Raw genomic sequence first — 22,392 nt, 5'->3', positions numbered from 1 at the left:
ACAATTTAAGAAAAATTGAGAACCAATTAATGGCAAATTCACTATTGATTAATATTCGCTAGTGAATATAGAAGTTCTTTAATTTTATTATTTATTAATATTTATTAATTCGGTTTATACACTGCCCTATTCCCGAAGGACTCAGGGTGGTTTACAGGGCAAAATTTAAAAACAATACAATATAAAATTAAAATAAAATTAAATTAAGTATAGCCCCAAAAAGTTAAAATCACAATTTAAAATCATTAAAACCCCTCAGTCCAGGCCAGATAGCTCAAAGAGCCAGGTTTTTAGGTCCCGGCGAAATGAACGAAGGTCGGGGGCAGTCCGGAGTTCTGTTGGCAGTATATATGTATATTTTCCTAAGAATATACATAAGGCTGATAATCAGCATATTGCTAGAAACAAAAAATGTGTTTTGTTGGATCAAAGCTTACTTCTATTTAGAGCAGATATGTCAAACACAAGGCCCGGGGGCCGGATCCGGCCCGTGAAGTGGTTTCATGTGGCCCGCAAAGCCATCCTGGAAAGTGAGGGAACGGCCCCCACTGCCTTGGCCCTGGCCTAGAGACCCTCCTTCTGCCAGAGACCCTCAGATCTGTCCCACTCCTGCAAATGATGTAGAGCTGACCATGCCCACCCAGTAGGCCATATGCACTCTAGCCACGCCCACCCAGTAGGCCATGCCCACCCTGGCCACGCCCACCCGGCCCCCTGAGGGCAACCGCAATGCTGATGCGGCCCTCAATGAAATTGAGTTTGACACCCCTGATTTAGAGTAAACTCACTGGAATCTTTGAAAGTCATGATTAATTTCTTTGAAATCAAGAGCCTCCACTAAGACCCAGTTTGGCAATCACACTCTTTTTGCTGTTTTTTTCCTTTGGATCAGATTGTTATTCGTTCTGAATTCCAAATAATTCTACACAATATGACAAAAAAGAACAGAATACCAGAAGTTGGAAGAGACTTTGGAAGTCTTCTAGTCCAAGTCCCTACTCAAGCAGGAAAGCCTATAGCATTTCAGACAAATGGTTATCCAATCTCTTCTTAAACACCTCCAGTGTTGGATCACCCAGAACTTCTGGAGTAGAGTAGAAGTAGAGATGGAAACAAAAGTGGTTTGTAATTTTGAGCTACTCTTGAGATTATCATAAGAAAGCAGAAAATTGGAGAGGGGGGATTTGCATGTTGACATTAGGTAATAGATTCCAGATTCCTGTTCAAATATGTGAAGATGTGAATTTATGTATGATGACATTGTAACACAAATAATATGACTTCCAATCTTGTATCAAAGATAAGAGAAGCATTAGCACAACATTTCTATGAATGTGTAATTTCTTTTGGGTCATCATAGTGTATGAAGATACTGCCTGTGATTTGTGAAACAGTTATGAACCTGAGACAAATGGAAGGAATGAGTTGGTGATGCTAAGAATTAGAAAAGGCCCAAACAGTTCTTGATAAATAATTCTAGCAAGGAGATAAGAAGGTCCCACAATGTGCATCTGCTAAAAGTAAAGCTTGGAACCAGGAGATGAAGACCATGATTGACTGATGTTAGACTGCCATAGAATCATTTGTCCAGTACAGATGCTTTAGGTTGTCCTTGGATGGTGCATCAGGAGCTGCAGGATGGTAAGGTGGAGAAAAGGGACCAAATGGCCATCATGATATTATGGAGCAAATACATTGACTTACCTGCTTGCATCAGGTAATGTAAGCACATCAGGATAAGACTTGTATCACAATATCACCATGTATACTAGAAGGTCATCTCAGCTTATACCTCATTACTTTTATGTCATTATTCATTACTTTCTCGACAACTGTGCGTTCCCACAGAGAGGGCCTCCTCAGGGTGCCTCCGGTCAGAGAATGTCGGCTGGTGGCCCCCAGGGGGAGGGCCTTCTCTGTGGGTGCTCCGGCTTTATGGAACCAGCTGCCGGTCGAGCTCCGGACGGCACCGGACCTTCGCTCCTTCCGACGCAGTCTGAAGACCCACTTATTCGAACAAGCTGGCCTGGCCTGATGGGGGGATTTTAGGGTTCTTAATGCGTTTTTATACTGTATTGTTTTACTGGGCGATTATTTAATTCTCTTTTTAATTTTTGTATTTGCTATTTATATGTGCCCTGTTCACCACCCTGAGTCCCTCGGGAGAAGGGCGGTATATAAATTTAATAAATAATAATAATAATAATAATAATAATAATAATAATAATAATAATAATAATAATAATAATAATAATAATAATAATAATAATAATAATAATAATAATAATAATAATAATAACTTCCCATCTCTGTCTTCTTTGCCCTCCATAGCTGATGCACCAAAGAACAGCAGAGAGGCAGGAGAAGAATACACAAAGGAGAAAAGGTAGCAATCCCTCTACTCCATACTCAGTGTTACAATAGCAATAGCACTTAGACTTATACACTGCTTCACAGCACTTTACAGCCCTCTCTAAGCAGTTTACAAAGTCAGCCAACAATTAGTGTTCTCATTTTACTGACCTCAGAAGGATGAAAGGCTAAGTCAACCTTGAACTGGTCAGGATCAAACTTCTGGAAGTGGGCAGAGTTAGCCTGCAATACTGCACTCTAACCACTGCACCACCACAGCTCTTATACAATATCTACCTTTGTGCAAAAGATGCCTCATTCGGTTTCCAGCATTTCCATTGCAAAAGCACTGCAACAGGAGAGGCCTTTTCTAATCCTATGAGCTACATTAGTGGTCAAAGTGAGCAACGTGGTCAAAAAGCATTTGTCTTAGCCAGCCTGATGCACAGTGTCCCAAAGGTGCTTTTTCCAAAGGCAACTGGACTTTCTCATCCAAGAAGCTTCTCCGGTTCTCACTGAATGGTGGAGAATTCAGTCCGAGCTAAAGATGCTTCTTGGATGAGAAGAGAAATGTCTTCAATGAAAGACAAAGAGAGTCCAGATGCTTTTGGAAAAAACACCTTTGAGATTACCATGGATGACTGAGAATCCCCATAGACACTAATGCACAGTGGCATTTACCTGGATTAAGGCTGCAATAAATCCGTGTAGTTTATATCAGTATTGTCAAAGTCATATGTACATAAGCAGAGTCACCAGGCAAATGGGGTTTTAAGGAAAAACAAGACAGAGAGAATCCAAAGATAAACCAAGTCAGATCCAAATAAAAACATCTTGGCACTTACAAATTCTAGGGTAAACATCCATAGAAGCTTTCACAATTCGACAACTTAGGTGAAACTAGGTTTTCTCTAAAAACAGCAATCTTAGACTCCACCTAAGCACAGCAAGTGTTCATCAGATCTGAATTCTTTCAGCAGATCTTTCTTTCCCTGTTTGGCCTTAAAAATCTCTTTTCAGAGATTGGAGCTCTTAAGTGTTGAGTAGAAGAGGCTCTGGGTCTAGTTTGAGTTTAATCCTGATGGGGCTTAAAGTTAACTCAGACTTCCATCCTTCCAAGATCAGTAAAATCAGGATCCAGATTGTTGGGTGAAATATGCTGACATTGTCAACCACCCAAAGAGTGCTGTAAAGCACTATGGGGCAGTATATAAGTCTAAGTACTATTACTATCACTAGAAGTAAAGCTTTTTTGCTGCAGCATCAATCCTCCCCAAAAGTCAGACTGCCTTCTGAAAGACATCTCTCTATCAATGTGACTGGGGATCTGGGCAAGGGTTTGAAACCTGCTAGATGGCTATGTTGGTGGATGCATGAGTTGTATTTCCTTGCTTACTACATTTTGGTTTTAATTAGGTTTTAAAGGGGCTATTTGTTTATCATTGTTTTTGACCTTTGCATTTTATTTACTGGTCCTTTAGTTGATTGCTCAACTGTAGAAGCCACCCATGAGATGAGCAGCTGTGCAAGCTGAATAAATAAACAAATAACAAGTGGTGCTTTCTGAGCCTGTTTGTTTTCTTGAAGACATTTTATTACCCATATGGGTTACCTCATCAGATGATGTTTCTTGCTTGAGCAGGAATTCAGACAAATGGCTGTCCAGTCTCTTCTTAAAAATTTCCAGTGATGGAGCACCCACAACATCTGGAGGCCAGCCATTCCACTGATTAATTGTCCCCACTGTCAGAGAATTTCTCCTTAGTTCCAGGTTGCTTCTCTCCTTGATTAGTTTCCATCCATTGCTTCTTGTCCTGCCTTCAGGTGCTTTGGAGAATAGGTTGATTCCCCTCTTCTTAGGTATTGGAAGACTGCTATCTTGTCACCCCTAGTCCTTTTTTCATTAAACAAGACATACCCAATTCCTGCAATCATTCTTTGTATGTTTTAGCCTGCAGTCCCCTAATCATCTTTGTTGCTTTTTGTTTTTACTCCTTTTTTTAATTTTATTAAGCAAGTCTGGGTGACTATGGATGTCTGGTTTGCTGGGAAAACCTACAACGCATGCAGGTCTCTCTAGCTAGTAATGTATTTATTAAGAATCAGCTAAGAAATAGCAAATGGTAATGTGTTTTAATGATATGAGAGTCAATTCTGATTTATTGGCTCTTCTTTCTCCTTACATACATCAATCAGCAAGTATTTGCCCAAACCCAACAAGGCATTCATCCAGACACTCATGGAAGTTCTGTCCGTCAACTGTTGTGTGATGATGCAGACTGTAGGGTGTGTGGGCGTGCTGCTCAGGAAGCCCAGGCGTTTATCTACAACTGGGGAACAAAGCAGGATAGATTGAAAGTCTCAAGGAGCCAGGAGCCTCCTGTGTCTTGCACGGAATATTCTGTCCCACCTTGTGGCTTTCTAGTTAAAGGCCCTGATTCAGTTCTGCGGAGTGCCAGTGAACCTCCACCATTATTTAAACATACTCTTCCTGACCAAAAGACCCTTGCTTTATCGAGCTCACAATTGTTGCCAATGCATGCCGATGGTAAAGCATCTTCCGCTCCACACAATGGAGTTCCCTATGACTGGAAGGAAGGCAGCAACCTTTCTGTCAATGAGGATATTCTGAAGGAAGACTCCTTCAGGTCAATGTCATTCACACATAGCGCCTCTAGCAGTTGCTCAAATTCCTCTTTCAGCTTTTCTGAGGTCTCGTCTAGCAGTCTGAAGGTGCACACATCAACGAAGCGTGTCAAGAAGTACTATTCCAAAGTCCATCACAAAACCTACAAAGACTCATCCCAGATTTCCCCAGGAAAGGCTATCACGGGGAGAGAACTCAAGAAAAGATGTAGTAGAAAGACCCAATCCATGCCAGAGCCGGCTGAGACCAGCAAGACAGGCTCAGCTGGATTCAGTGGCATGCCCATTTCTTTTATGGATAAAACCATGCTGGCAAGCTTGGAATCTCACGTGGTGACAAAAAGAATGCAACATCTCATAGGATTGCCATTAGCTCTCCTGAGGTCCTTCAAAACATTCATGCCTTCTGCTCCAGACTCCCCTACTCAGAAGCACAAGAAGAAAGTGATGGTGGTTACAAGGCCTCAGATCCTTTCCTTTATGGCCACAGGTATCAGGAAAGAGCTAGAGAGGCACTTAAAGAAAATGGTTCAGCAAAAACGTTGGCAGCTACCTCAGAAGGTACAAGATGCCCTCAAGCACATTAAACCTTACTCTCAGTCAAGGACAGAGAAGTTTTCTTCAGCAGGCTGGCGACATAAGCACAAGGACATAGGTCAAATTAAAAGTGCAAGGAGGATAGGAAAACCCGTCACAAAGCAATCAGCCACAGTGGCGGTCTTGGACTCCAAAACCACGCCAGCTCTCCAAGAAAAACTACAAGTGCACATTACAAAGAAGTCCCTGGAGATGAGGTTGGAGACTTTTCATTCAATCGTGAGGCTTTCTCTGAAAATAAGTACCACAAAGGCAAGAAGTTGGCTTCTGCCTAAACTTATTCCACTTGGTCAGATTCATCCACAACCGAGGAACAAGCTGGGATTAAGTCTTCGAAAGAAAGCAGATACAGTGGAGATGAATGTTAAGAGTAAATGCATCTACTTCCTATGGGGGATTCCAACACTTTATATGAAATCCCTGAGCAAGTTTGTCCCTAGTCCTCCTTCTCAACCCATTTCCTTCACTATAGTGCACTCCTTGATTGAATTTGGTCTTACAACACCTGCCTTGAGGATCTCCAGTGATAGAAAGAACTTGGAGACCTATGTTCTGAAAAAGAGACTTCAGCACCAGTGGGGATTACCTCACCTGGTGTTCAGGTCCCTGAGAGAGTTCCTTCTACCAGCTCCACCATCACAGGCTCATCTTAAAACCAAATCCTATGATCAGTATGAAGTTCAAATATTCATTGGCTTTAGCCAACTCCTTTTCATCACGTCTGAGGTAAAGCAGAAGTTGGAGACCCACCTCAGGAGCAAAATCACAGAGAGGCAGTGGGGCTTACCCAAACGAGTATTTGAATCCCTGAAGATGTTTGTTCCACCTGGTTCCATGCTGATCAGGAGTCTCAAAGTAGATGGGAAGTCCTTTGGAAGGGAGTTTAAGATGGGGATACCTTCAACAGCAATAGTCAGTTACAGTAAGAAACCAGAAAAGCATCAATCAGTTCAATGCTCAAAGGGCCAAGTACTGCAGAGAAACATGGCCAAGAAAGTCCTTGAGAGACATCTGAGTCCTACTGTTCCCACAGCTTGGCAGTCTTGGAGAGGGACTAACCAAAGGGTAGCGCATAAGCTTCCTCAAATCATTCCACCTCAAACATGTTCTCTAAAACCCAGATCACAGCAGCTTCTGTTTCTGGACCAAGAAACTCTTAGTCATATCAAATTAAACATTATACACAAAGACCTGGCCTACAAGTGGAAAATGCCCACATTAATTAGTAAGTCACTTATCCTGATGTTTCAGAATATCAACCCATCAGCTTTCATTCACTACCAAACCAGAAAACCTGCTGCTTTTAGTTTCACCGAAAAGGACACTCCATTTGTTGGCCCCAAAGCCCGAGAAGCACTGGAATGGCACGTGAGAAAGAAGACTCTTCATCATATTTGGGGTCTTCCAGGTCTTATTTGGAGATCTGTCCAGTATCTTCTTCCAGCTACCCCTTCTGCTCATCCCCAGAAGAAATTGCACAGAGAGGTGATTATTTTACTATCAGAGGTCTCCTTTCTTAGTAATACCATCAAACGAGAACTGGAAAGAAACATGCAGAAACGGGTAGTGCATCAGCGATGGTTGCTACCTAAAAGAATTTTGGAGTCTATGAAGCTGTTCTACTCAAGTTATAGTTACCTAAAACCCACGGTCCCTTGGCAAGTGGGTGGAATGAACAAAGAGCAAGGTAGCAGACTCTCCAAAATTGAGATTGCTGCACCTCCACGGATTCATGCCCGAAGCCAGCTTGAGGTTCACCTCAAACTGCAGCTCCATTTGGCTAAGAAACATTTGGAAATTTATTTGGATGCTCTTCCGGTAATTGTTAGAACTTCCTGGAGGCACATGCTTTTCTCTTTGAGAATCCCTCTCCCTAAGATCCTTTCGAGTCCCCAGCCAATGCTTCCCCGCAGGACCTTGTTGCCCTTTGCGTGCAGGAAAGCCATTGATAGGATTGAAATGACTGTGCAACGTAATCATTTTGCTTCCTTGTGGGAGCTGACCACCCATTATGTCAAGGCACTTGAACAATTGATGCCCAAACCTTTGTCCCAGCCCCTAAGAGGTCAGAAAAGGACTGCCTTCTTATGCACTAAAATTCAGTGGGTGCTTCCTCCAGGGTTCAGCATGGAAACTTTAGAGCTGCACGTTCAAAGGAAGAGAATCCAACATGAATGGGGTTTTCCAGTCCTTATCCAAAAATCAGTCAAGAGCTTCATCTATCAGCCACCTTCAGCCTCATCTTTAACAAAGACAAAAATCAGTGTCCATACCCTGGTTCAGGAGCTATCGTTCCTTCCCCAGGACATCTGCAAAAACCTTGAACTTCACGTGCAGAAGACAAAACTATATCGCCAGTGGGGCTTGCCACAAAGGGTTCTTGGATCTCTGAAGAAGCTACAGACAGAAGTAAAAATTCATGCTCCAAGGCCAAAAACACTGGTGCACCAGACAAGAAGAACAATATCCACCTATAAAACCCTCCCTCTATTCCAAACTAAGACTGTTCTATGCACCATGTGCTGCAAACAGAGGATGGTGGTGATTCCTTCATATGTTCCTCACAAGCTTTCCTTAAAAGGATCCAACTATCTGGAGAAGGTTTGCTTTCACCTGTCTAAGAAATATGTGGAGATACAGTTGGAGGTTTTCCCAGACATTGTAATGGGTTCTTGGAAACATAATGTATTGGCAACAAGGCAACCACTCCCCAAATTAATCTCCCATAGTGCTAAGATTTTGCAGCCCCGACAGATCTTCCTACCCTTCATGCAAAAGCAGGAGGCAAAAAGGTTGGAGATGGCAGTACAACTTCACTATTTTAGTTCCTTCTGGGGTCTGGCCAAAAGATATGTGGAAGCCATTGATGCAATGATTTCTATATCATATGCCTCACCCCTCCAGAGAAAGAGCATTCCTATTGTGATGTTCTCAGAGACACAGATAGCATTTCTCCAACCAGAAGAACGAGAGATTTTTGAACTACATATCAGAAAGAAGAGGTTGCATCATGAATGGGGCTTCCCAGCACTCATCCAGAGCTCTCTCAGGGTCTTCATGCAAGGTTTTCCCCCAAGTTCCACCACCCACAGGACCACAATCAATGTCCATGCTTTGCCACAAAGGCTTTCATTTCTCCCTTGGCCAACTTGCAACTACTTAGAGTTTCACGTACAGAAACTGAAACTACAACGGCATTGGGGCTTACCAAAGAGAATCCTTGAGTCACTGAAATATCTCCGTCCTTCTGCTTCTTTGGGAAAAGCTCAGCTCCCCCAAAGTGACAAGAAAACTAATTTAACAGAAGCAAGGTTCGGTACTGGAGAAAGTCAAAGGGCTTGTTGCAAACTGGTTGAGTCCACGCATTCTGCTCCAAAGAAATTGGATCTCCTCAAGGAACACATCAGAAGAAAATACATTCAGGTACAGCTAGAGATACTCCCTAGACAGGTGAGACAGTCCACCAAAGAATCCAGTACTATTCCTCCAAAGCACCTTCCCAAGTTGATCAAGGCTGGACAGGAATCCCCCACGAACAGATCATTGTCCTTACTTTTTCTGCCGCCAAGTAATATAAATATGTTGGAACAGAATTTAAGACATAAACATTTGATGTTCTTGTGGGGGGTCAGCAAGAAATATATGGAATCCTTATCTATAGTGGTCCCAGTTAGACCTTTCTCAGCACGAACCCAAAAGGCAAGCATTGCATTCCTACAGCTGAAGACCCCTTTTGTTCAGAAAGAGGCAAGAAAAATTTTGGAGTATCACATCCAGAAAAAGAGACTTCATCATTTATGGGGTTTGCCATCCATCATCCAAAGCTCTCTACAAGCCTTTACAACCTATTTATCCATTGTCCCCCATCCACCACAGAGAATAAGGCAGGAAATCATAATTTCAGTGCAGGATCTGCCATTTGTTTCTAAGTTTGTTCAGCAGAACTTAGCATCTAGCATTAAAAGGATGGTCATTCACAGCCAATGGGGGCTGCCAAAAAGATTACAGAAATTTCTGCGTGGCTTTCGTCCCACCCCTCCAGGAGATCATGAAGAATTAAGGGACTTCAGAAACTTTCTGGTCAGTGGACCTAAGTTCAAAAAAGCACAGCGTATCACTAGATTGCCACAGGCTAGTTTTGGAGATGGTCAACAAAAGAAGGTCGCCTTTCTCACAGATGAAAGTGCAGATCTTCTGGAAAAGCACATCCAACATAAAAAGTTCCAGCATGAATGGGGGCTGCCCTCTGTCCTTCAAAGGTCCCTTCGTGCTTTTGCTCCTTTGCCTCCAGAACCACAAAGAGCTTCAACCAGATTGGCTATTGCTGCCCCTTCAAGTCTGCAAAGTGAAGTGAGAGTCACAACAACTCCAAAGCTGCTGTTCCTGGATCCAGTCACAAAGGGACACTTGGAAGCACATACAAAAAGACAAATCACAAGACACAGATGGGGCCTTCCCAAGCGAGTACAGGAATCAATGAAGACTTTATTGCCCCCTACATATTTTCGCCAACCTGAAGATCTTATAGACCGAATACCATTGGTTACCCCTGATCAAGTCTATCCAGCTCAAATTAAAGAGCTTTCAGAAACTAGAGCTCGGCATCTGCCTACAATTAGAAAAGGCCCAAAATGGAGGAGCCAGATAGAAGAATATGGTGGCAGGCAACTACCACTGATAGCAGGAAGACATCCCAACGCTTCCTCTCCACACTTATTGAACCAAATTCCAACTTTAAGTGGAAAAGTTTCTCCTAAGTTTCACCAAGAGAGCTGGGCTGCAACGTTCTATACAAAGGAAGCTTGGGATGCTCTAGAGTTCCATATTAAACACAAAAGGATCCAACATGATTGGGAACTGCCCTCTATGGTCAAGAAATCCCTCAATGCTTTTGCTCACCATCCACCAGAGCTGCACAGCACAACTAGCAGATCAGGAGGGCACATCTCCATTACGAGCCCAGGGAAAGGAGCAACTCATAGGTCACTTGCTATGGTACAGGCAATAATCCCTCATTTGGATCTACATTTTGTGAGTACAGAGATCAAGGATAGCCTGGAAGCCCACTTGAAGAATTGGACCATGAAGCACAAATGGGAGCTCCCCAAACTAATTTGGGGTTCACTGAGGGCTATTGCTTCTCCTCAACCTGAATCCGCATCTGGAATGCACCAACCTCGCAGGCAGCATAGCAGATCTGCCCAACCACAGAAAATCTTTTCCCACCATGAGAGACGGACATCACAACAGCAAGTCACCTCTAAGAAGGGAGCCCCCAAAATATCCAACACTATAAGCCATCAAGAGCAAAGCTCAGCTTTGGCAAAGCTGCTGTTCCTTACAGAGGACAACCGACATCTTTTGGAATTCCACATTCAGCAGAAGAAAATCCAGCATGCTTGGGGTGTCCCTTTGGTGGTGCTCCGGTCCTTGAATGCTTTCTTCCCATTTCTGATCAAGACCCAAAGTACAGGAAAGAAGAGGCTCAGGGCTAACCAGTGGGTTATTGAAGAAATAAAGGTGGTTGTCCCCTTCATGTTCTTCCTTAGTGTGGAGACCAAAGAGGTTCTGGAAGCTCATATGAAGAGGAAGATTGCAGAGCATAAATGGTCTGTTCCCAGACGAGTTCAGCAGACATTGGGGACATTATCTACTCCCCAACCCCATTTCCAACCCAAGGACATTGATCGAAATTTTTACAATACATTTTATCTTTAACAATCCCTCCCCCCCTCCCTCCACCCACCCCTACCTATCCCTCCCTATCCCTCCCCCCTTTCCCCCCTCCCCCCCGACTTCCCAGAGCTAAATACAAGGTATAAAAGCAAAAAACAATAATAAACAACCATACGCTAACAACAATAAACTATTAAGTCTATCGCACTCTAGCTCGTATGAAATGACTACAAACAATACTAATATCATATAAAAAAAACTTATACAAATGCTAAATGAAACTTTTTGGTCCCATATTTGTTCTGGATATAATCAATCCACTTTTTCCACTCCATAATATAGCGTTGTTGCGAATGGTCTTTCAAATAGGCCGAAATCTTTGCCATTCCCGCCAGGTCAGAAACTTTTAGAGTCCATTCTTCTATAGTCGGCAGTTCCTCCTTCTTCCAATATTGACCTACTAAAAGTCTTGCTGCCGTAATTAAGTTCAGCATCAACTTGGTATCCACAACAGTAGTATCTGTAATTATGCCCAATAGGAACAACTGCGGACAAAACTTTATCCTTTGCTTAAATATCTTCTGCATATTCCACCAGATTTTAATCCAAAAAGCTTTAACCTTTTTACAGGTCCACCATATATGAAAATACGTTGCATCTTCGCCACCACATCTCCAACATTTAGGTTGGTAATTCGGATACATACTTGCAAGCTTTTTAGGATCTAAATGCCACCTATAAAACATTTTGTAAAAGTTCTCTCTTAAATTTTGAGCTTGTGTAAATTTTACGTTTTCCCAAGTGTCCATTGTGATAACTTCTTGAATATTCTGAGCCCATTTTTTCATACAATCTTTAACGAGTTCTGTTTCTGAATCAATTTCTATCAATGCAAGATATATCCGTTTGATATGTGCTGGACCCTGGTTTCTAATTTGCTTTACCAAATTTTCGTCAGTCATTGAAAAACCAATTTTCTGGTCTTCTTTCCACCTGGCCCGTAATTGACCATATTGAAACCAAGTTTGAACAATCTTCTCATCTCGTAAAAGATTATACGGCTTCAAACACCATACGTTCCTCTCCAAACTTAAGATCTCCTTGTACGTAGTCACATCATGTTTGAAGCCTACATTTATATTTTCTATTGCATGTTTCGGAATTGCCCACAACGGTACCTTGTAGTCTAACTTATGTCTATACTTCTTCCAAATTCTCAGCAATGCCTGTCTTAAAATATGCACTTTAAACACATTATCTACCTTCTTATCATACAATAAATATGCATGCCAGCCAAATAACAAGTCGTGGCCCTCAAGATTTAATAATCTCCCTTGTGTCAAATTAATCCAATCACTTATTCCTGACAACGCAGCAGCTTCATAATATAATTTAAGGTTGGGCATTTTAAGACCACCTCTTTCACGCGTATCCTGCATAATCTTAAGTTTAACTCGTGGCCTTTTCCCTGCCCATACAAATTTATTGATACCCCGTTGCCATTCTTCCAAATTAGAGTCTTTTTTAAGGATCGGTATCATTTGAAATAAAAATAAAAATTTAGGCAAAACATTCATTTTCACTGCTGCAATTCTTCCCAATAAAGACAATTGCAATTTTTCCCAACTCTCCATTTCTTTTTGAATTTTCCCCCATAACTTTTCATAATTATTTTTATATAACTTTGCATTTGAGGGTGACAAATACACCCCCAAATATTTAACCCTTTTAACAATCTCGAATCCAGTTAACCCTTCTAAAAGGGCCTTTTGCGATGCTGTCATATTTTTGGCTAATATTTTAGTTTTTTGTACATTAACCTTAAATCCAGAAACCTTCCCATATTGCATTATTATCTCCATCAGGTCCACAACAGAATTTTCTGGCTGGGTCACCGTAACAACCAGATCATCTGCAAACGCCCTCAGTCTATAATCCTGATCTCTAATTTGAATACCCTTAATTTTTTCCGAATTCCGTATTTTTATCAATAATATCTCCAATGTTAGTACAAATAATAGAGGTGATAACGGACACCCTTGTCTTGTGCCCTTTTCAATATTACATGCTTCAGTCAAACTATTGTTAACTATTATTCGGGCAGTTTGTTTTTGATATAATGCCCTAATTGGTTGTAAAAATTTATCCCCAAAATTCATTTTATCTAAAACTTTCATCAAAAATTGCCAGTCCAGTTGATCAAAAGCTTTTTCAGCATCTAAAAAGATCAACGCCGCAGGGATCTGGTTGTTCCTTTCCAAAAACTCCACCAAGTCAACTATATGCCTCACATTGTTTTTCATTTGTCTACCACTGATAAACCCAGTTTGGTCCCCATGAATCATCTGTTGCAAAACCCTCATCAATCTATTAGCTAAAACCTTAGCAAATATCTTGTAGTCCGTATTTAAAAGTGATATTGGTCTGTAATTTCTTACTTGAGTAACATCCTGATCTTCCTTCGGAATCAAGGAAATAAAAGCAGTTCTCCAAGACGGAGGCACCCTTCCTCCCCTTTGAATTGTCTGAAACAATTCCCTTAATGGCTTTATCATCTCCGATTGTAGATTTTTGTAATAGACCGCAGTCAGTCCATCCGTACCTGGCGCTTTATCCACCTTCAGTTGCTTAATTGCTAAAAGAATTTCTTCTTCTGTTATCAATTGATTAATCTCTTCCTTTTGTTCTTGTGTAAGAACCGGGATGTTAGCATTCTTCAGATATACGTCAGTATCTGTTTCATTAATCTTATCTTTAGCATATAATTTGGAATAAAAGTCCACAAAGGCTTCCTTAATAAGATCCTGTTGATACACAACCTTCCCTTTATGTTCTATTTTATCTATGTTAGAAGCCCTTTGTTTTTTCCTTAACCTGTAGGCTAACCACCTACCTGGTTTATTGGCATTGCAAAAAGTGTTATGCCTAGCAAACCGTAAGTTAGTTGCCACCTGATCAGCCATCAACTTATCAAATTGTCCTCTTAAAAAATTAATAACCTCTTTAATCTTCACGTCCGATGGATTCAAAATTAGGGCCTTTTCTTTTTCCCTAATTTCATTCTCCAATTCTTTCCTCCTGACTTCCAAGTTACGTCTGTACTTATTATTCATATATATTAACACCCCTCTCATATAGGCTTTACTAGCATCCCAAACCATGTCCATAGAAGTATCCTTGTTCATATTAATTTCAAAAAAGTCCTTCATCTGCTTTTTACATTCTTCCACATTACTCTGATTTCTAAACAAATTCTCATTTAAGTGCCAAGAGCGCCTATCTCTATTGTCCTTATTAATCTCTAACCAGACTGGACTATGGTCAGATATAGTTCTTGCACAAATCTTTATCTTCTTAATCCTAGGAAAAAAATCATTAGTCAGTAATATAAAATCAATCCTGGAAAAAGATTGGTGTCTATCAGAAAAAAAAGTATAATCCTTTTCATGTAGATGTGTTTCTCGCCAAATGTCTCGCAATTCCAGATCATCCTTCATTTCAAAAAAAGATTTAGGCAATCTAGCATGACTCGGGGCATGTTTAAAAGAACCACATTTGTCCAGTTGTACGTCCAAGACACCATTCCAATCTCCCATAAAAATAAAAGATTTATAATCCATCTGGGTAATCTTAGTATGTAATGATCTATAAAAGTCAGCTTGTTGTTGATTAGGAGCATACAGTCCAACTAAAAGCGTTTTTTTTGCCTTCTAACAGCAGATCTATCATAACATATCTTCCTTGTTTATCTGCTTCTATTAGTTCCGCTGTCAGAGTATTCTTGACATAAATAACCACTCCATTTTTCTTATTCATTGCAGAAGCAGTAAATTGCGTACCCAACCTTAAGTTCAACAGGTACTTTTGGTCCATAACCCTAATATGTGTTTCTTGCAAGCAAATAACATCAGTCTTAAATTGTTTTAAATATTGAAATACTTTCTTTCTCTTCTGTGGTGAGTTTAATCCATTGACATTCCAAGTTAGGAACTTAGTCGCCATTCTTGGCGTCTCGAAGCTTCTGGAGCACGCCTGCCAAGATCCCCTTATCTTCCTTAGGCCGCGCCCCTCCCACAGCTTCGCTATAGGTACGCTTTGGAGGTTCCATAACTTTCTGCTGATCTTGCTCTTGCTCTTGTCTCACTCGTCTTAAAGCGGCACGCGTCATCCTCTGCTCTCTGGCATCTGCCGATGAAGCTGTAATTTGATCCCCTCCTGTACCTTTCTCATCTGTCTGTGTTCCTTCAGCACCTTGAGGCTTTCCCTCGCCATTCTTTTTTACAGATTCCAAAAGTGGTGGAGGGGTTGCTTTTAAAACTTTGCTATAAAAATCACGTGCCTGGATCACTGTAACCAAACGGTGTCTCGTACCTTCATGCATCACCACCATGCCCACTGGTATCTCCCATCTGAACTTGATGTCGCGTTTCTTAAGTTCCTGTGCCAAAAAAGCAAAATCTTTCCTTCTCCTTAAAATTCTTGGAGGAATCTCTTTTAAAACCAAAACTTCTTGCTCAGCAACCACAAGCTTAGTATCATAAGCAACTTGGATAACTTCATTCCTAATTGCTCTCTTTGTAAAATAAACCACCACATCTCTAGTTAACTTCCTCTGCCTTGCAATCCATGAATTCACACGAAAGATTTTGTCTATACTTCCCTCAATTTCAGCTGCTGGCTGTCCCAGTACCGCTTCCAAAGCCTCAGAGACTATCTGCTTTAAATCTTCTTTAGGATTCTCTTTTAAGCCTCTGATTCTGATAGCAAACTCCATCTGGTGGTACTGGACGAGAGTCAAGTCTCCATCCATTTTATCCATTATATTTTCATTCTCTAAAACTTTTGCTTCTAGTCTGGAATTCTTTTGACTAAGATCTTCCATTTTTTCATCCAAACATTGAATACATACAGCCACACCTTCAAGTGCAGGCAAGATGTCTACCCTCATTGCTGTAAACTTCTCTTCCATCTTCCCCTCCAGCTTTTCCATCTTCTCCTCCATCTTCTCCTCTAGCTTTTCCATCTTTTCATCTATAATATCTGATATTTGTTGTGAGTGCTTTTCCAAAGCATCCTGTAAATCCTTAACCGTTAGTGCCGGAGCAGGTGCAGGAGGAAGTAAGGCTTGCAGCGAGGTCTGTTGCACCGGGGAAGCCCCCGCACTCTGTAGAGCTTTAGAAGTTTTAGTCGCCATCTTCCCCCACTTTCACTTACTACGCACTTTCACTTTTAAAAGCCATAAAGTCCATTGAGCTAGAGAACAAAAGTCCACTTCACCTTGACCTCCTGTACCGCTCTGCCTGCCTCTTCACGCTCGAAAGTCTTTCCTTCTGGCAGGGGTGGTTGCTAACGCTTGGTTCTGCTCCCAAAAGCACGGAGCAGAAGCGCTGCGCAGCCCGGAGCAAACCCAGGCTTCGGGGGGGCTCGATCCTTCAGCCGCCCGAACTAAAAGCTCAGGCGGCCCCGGAGAGCTCAACCCCTACCTGGGGCCTCACCCCCTCCTCTTCTCCCGAGGAGGGGGCTTCCGAACCACCAAAACAGCTGATCGGCGCTGTTTTCGGCAGTTCAACAAAGCCGTGGAGCGGACAGCCCGGAGACAGCTGTCTGCAGCGTCGCATCGCCACCAGAAGACACCCAAGGACATTTATCAACAAACTCCACTGTGTCACCAGTGCAAATCGCTCCTTCAGACTACCGATGATACCCAAACTGAGAAGAAGGAGGAAGATGAAGACTTGCTGGAAGAGTCAGAGAAAGATAGGAGAAGGAAGAGAAGGAAAAAGGAATATTTCCAGCTAAGGAACCAGAGAAGGTCTACATCTCCTGGGAGAGATAGCAGGCAATTCTTGATATTCTCAGAGCCAAGCCTTTCTTTTCTTTCAGATGAGGCCAGGAATTATCTGGAATTCCACATCCAGCAGAAGAAAATTCAGCGGGCATGGAGCTTGCCCTCTACGGTTTTGAAGTCTTTGCAAGTTTTTGCCCCATTTTCCTCTGAAAAGGAAAGACACATCGAGAGCACTAGGAAGCGCATAGTCAAGACACATGGATGGGATAGGCAAGAAGTGGAGGTGATTGTCCCAAACCTCTCCTTCCTCAGTGAAAGGACCAAAGACATACTGGAAGCTCACTTGAAGAGGAGAACTGCAGAGCATAAATGGGGCATGCCAAAAACCATTCAGAAACTCCTGGGATCATTTGTGCCTTCCAGACCTCCTTCTCAATATGAAAGCATTCATGAACAACCATCACTCTGCTGGAAGTGCAAATCCCTCCTGGGGTCTACAGGTGTTTCCAAAATGGAAGAAGAAGATGATGAGTTGTGGCAAGAAATTAAAAAAGACAGGAGAAGGAAATGAACAGTGCAAAGAAATAGAAGAAAACAATAGAATAGGGAGGACCAGAGATCTTTTCAAGAAAATTGGAGAGATGAAGGGAACGTTCAATGCAAAAATGGGCATGATAAAGGACCAAAATGGCAGGGACCTAACAGAGGCAGAAGAGATTAAGAAGAGATGGCAAAATTACACAGAACAACTATACAAGAATGAGCTTAACGTCCCTGATAATCACAATGAGGTGGTCACTGACCTCGAGCCAGACATCCTAGAATGTGAAGTGAAGTGGGCCTTAGAAAAGCTGAGCAACAACAAAGATAGTGGAGGTGACAGTATTCCAGCTGAGCTATTCAAAATCTTAAAAGATGATGCAGTAAAAGTGCTACACTCAATTTGCCAGCAAATTTGGAAAACTCAACAGTGGCCACAGGATTGGAAAAGATCAGTTTACATTCCAATTCCAAAGAAAGGCAGTGCCAAAGAATGTTCAAACTATCGCACCATTGCACTCATTTCTCATGCTAGTAAAGTTATGCTTAAAATCCTACAAGCTAGACTCCAGCAGTATGTGGATCGAGAACTACCAGAAGTACAGGCAGGATTTCGAAGAGGCAGAGGAACTAGAGATCAAATAGCCAACATACGCTGGATCATGGAGAAAGCTAGAGAGTTCCAGAAAAACATCTACTTCTGCTTCATTGACTATGCTAAAGCCTTTGATTGTGTGGATCATAACAAACTGTGGAAAGTTCTTAAAGAGATGGGAGTACCAGAACATCTTATTTGTCTCTTGAGAAACCTATATGCGGGCCAAGAAGCAACAGTGAGAACTGGACACGGAACCACTGATTGGTTCCAAATTGGGAAAGGTGTCCGGCAAGGCTGTATACTGTCGCCTTGCCTATTTAACTTATATGCAGAGCACATCATGAGAAAGGCAGGGCTAGAGGAGTCAAAACTTGGAATTAAGATTGCTGGAAGAAATATCAACAACCTAAGATATGCAGATGATACCACTCTAATGGCAGAAAGTGAAGAGGAACTGAAGAGACTCTTGTTGCGAGTGAAGAAGGAGAGTGCAAAAGTTGGGTTGAAACTAAACATTAAGAAAACCAAGATCATGGCATCCGGCCCTCTCAATTCCTGGCAAATAGATGGGGAAGAAATGGAGGTAGTGACAGATTTTATTTTCCTGGGCTCCAAGATCACTGCAGATGGGGACTGTAGTCAAGAAATTAAAAGACGCTTGCTCTTCGGGAGGAAAGCCATGGCAAATCTAGACAGCACACTAAAAAGCAGAGACATCACCCTGTCAACAAAAGTGCGTATAGTCAAGGCTATGGTCTTCCCAGTTGCAATGTATGGCAGTGAAAGTTGGACCATAAGAAAGGCTGAGCGCAAAAGAATTGAGGCCTTTGAACTCTGGTGCTGGAGAAGACTCCTGCGAGTCCCTTGGACTGCAAGGCGATCAAACCGGTCAGTCCTAGAGGAGATCAACCCTGACTGCTCTTTAGAAGGCCAGATCCTAAAGCTAAAACTCAAATACTTTGGCCACCTAATGAGGAGGAAGGACTCACTGGAGAAGAGCCTAATGCTGGGAAAGATTGAGGGCAATAGAAGAAGGGGACGACAGAGAATGAGGTGGCTGGATGGAGTCACTGAAGCAGTAGGCGTGAGCTTAAATGGACTCCAGAAGATGGTAGAGGACAGGAAAGCCTGGAGGAACATTGTCCATAGGGTCGCGATGGGTCGGACACGACTTCGCAACTAACAACAACAACAACAACAACAACAACAACAACAACAACAAAGATTTCCAGTCAAGAAAGCAGAGGGAATCTACTTGTGTGGGTCCTGATGGAAGGTGTTTCTTAGTACCAATGGAGGGAAAGCTTCCTTTTCTCTCTGAGGAGGACAGGAATTACCTGGAATTCCACATTCAGCAGAAGAAAATTCAAAGAGCATGGAGCCTGCCTTCCTTGGTCCTGAAATCCTTGCGTGCCTTTGCCCCATTTCCTCTTGAAGAACAGAAGGACATGCAAGACCCAAGAAATAGAGGGACCAAAAAAATTCTGAGGGATAAAAGAGATGTGCCCATTGATGTCCAGAGTCCCTTGTTTCTCAGCCCAGATGTTGAGGAACACCTGGATATCCATGTGAGACACATAACAAGAAAGCACCAATGGGGTCTTCTTGAACGAGTTCAACAGCCCTTGCAGGCATTTCTGCCTTTGAGATCGCATTCGCCATCTGAGTTGGAAGAAGAGAAAGAAGGCTCACTCAAGGGTTCCAAACCTAGGAAAGTCTACCTTAAAACAAGAGTGATGCCATCTGCAAATGGAAATATCAAAACGTATTCAGAAGTGAAGCTGCCTTTCTTTGGGGACCCAGCTTGGAACCTCCTGGAATTTCATATCCAAGGCAAGAAACTCCAACATGCATGGGGACTGCCCTTCGTGGTGTTGAAATCCATAGATGCTTTTGACCCATATATCCATGACTCCACGAAGCATCCATCAGCCATACAAGGTGCAACGTCAGCCCATAAGCTTTCCTGGGACAGAGAATTTCACATGATTGCCACAAATCTGTCATTCCTTAACTCAGATACAAAGCAACACCTAGAAGCTCATCTGAGGAATTTGATTGCTGTACATAGATGGGAGCTTCCAAAACGTGCTCAAGCAACATTGAGAGCATTTCTGCCTCCTGGCACACTCGGTTCACGAGCTCAGTCTCCTGTCTATAAATCTTCCCAGATCTCATTGCCCCAAACCTGGGGTACCGGCAAAAGTCCCATGAAGAAATCCCAGCTCAGGAAGAAAGAAGCAAAGTTGTGGGCACCCAGGTCCTCATCCACAGCCTATTTCAGAAGCACAAAGGTAGACTTTCTTGATGATAGGGCTCAGGATCTTCTGGAATTCCACATTCTGCACAAGAAAATTCAACATGCATGGGGCTTGCCAGCCATTATTCAGAAATCCCTGGGGTTGTTTGCTCCCTCAAAGTCAGATGTGACCATGAAAACAGCAATGAGTGTTGCAGCCAACAAATCACCAATAGTGAAGGAAGTCAGAGTTGCTCCTCAGCACCTTCTCTTTCTGCAGCCAGACATAAAGCAGCTGGAAAGACACATCAGAGAGCTCACTGTGAAGCACAGATGGCGACTTCCAAAACTGGTGCAAGACACACTGGTGGCATTTATTCCTCAAACTGAAGAAATGGGGGAGGAGATGAACGAACCGTTCTCGACATATGATGAAGACCTATTGAGATCCAGCTCTAGTTCAGAGGTACCTGACATGTATGACTCAGAACTATTTTATGGACTCCACCCAACTCCAATGGGAATTCGAGCTTCTTGGCTGGATACCGAAGAGCCATCATTTTGTTTTGATAGAAAAACCCAGCACGACAGAACCCTTCAAGAGAAAATGGCTGGGAGAGAAGCACCTGAAGTGAGCAAACTACGGCAGTCACCACTGCAGAGAATTGAATCCGATTTATATCTAAAGGATGAACACATATGGACTTCAGACCTTCTTGGTGGAACACAAGATCCTAGAGGTCCATTTTTCTCTACTCCAGTTTCTGGCTATCGGAAAGGCAGATATAACGTCAGTAGCTCATCAGAGAGTTTATCTATGGAGAAATATCCAAGTCAAAGAACTGATTGGTTAGCCAGAGAGAGAGAAGCCCTGCCTTGCTCTTCCAACATGTCCCTAAAGGAGGACATTCTGAAACAACTTCAAAGCACTTCCCAGAGAAAGGAAAATGACAGATACTATCCTGTTGGGTCGAAACAGTCTCAGTTATCAAAAGTCTCTAGTTCCAGCTGGATATCCAAGAAATTTTGTAGGATAGGCAATTGCCCTTGCCTGTGCCATTTGCCCTCATCTAGAGAGGGCTCCATGTTGTCATTGCAATCAGTTAGAAAGCAGAGACCAGATTTAACTTGGGGTATGGTCAAGGGGACAGAAACAGATTCTTCTTCACTGCTAACAGAGGATAGGTCATCCCTTCCATCTATTTCAGCAAAGAAGGCAGAAGTACGGTTCTCTTCTTTTCCATCAGAAGATGCTATCTCTGAATTATCCTCAGGGGCAACCTTGAGGAACGCTTCGCTTCCAGGACCAGGGTATCAAGTAGCCCTATTTCAGGAGGAAAGAGTCTTCGCTAGCAATACAGACCTGCGGAATTTGACTACATCAGGAAGTGAACCGGCCGATACCTCAGGGCCCTCTGAACAATTTTCTTCACCCAACAAAGATATGTTCTTCCAGGAAGCAGTGCAACCTTCACTAGCTGTTGAGCAGAGAGCAGTGCTGGACTACGGAAGAGAAGGCGAACAAACTGTCACAGAACTAGGCATGGATGAACTTCACGGTGGAAAGCACTCCAGCATGGAGAAGATAGAAGAAAAGACCCAGAACTGGGGGAAAGACCTATCTACCAAGGAACCTTTTACTGATATCAGACCATTCATAGAACACAAGATGTCTGGGACAACTCAAAAGAGAAGAAAGCCTATGTTCGAAAGAGGTCATCCCAAGAAGCCGAAGAAACAGGTTCACCACACTCACTTCCTAGTCGGCGTGGAACCTGATGAGAAAATGTCCATCCTTGGTAGAATCTTGGAGAGAAAATTGCGTCTGCGACATGGGTTGAGCATTTGGAAGTACAGCCATGGAAAGGTGGTTTCCAGAATAAAAGACAAGATAGAAAGCTTTAGTCAAAGTTTCAGGGTACGAAGGAGGACAAGAAGCAAGGACAGCGCTAGGAG

The sequence above is a fragment of the Vipera berus genome, assembly GCF_964194415.1.
Source record: "Vipera berus genome assembly, chromosome: W".
Classification (NCBI taxonomy): Eukaryota; Metazoa; Chordata; class Lepidosauria; order Squamata; family Viperidae; genus Vipera; species Vipera berus.
This window is presented reverse-complemented; position numbering follows the sequence as displayed.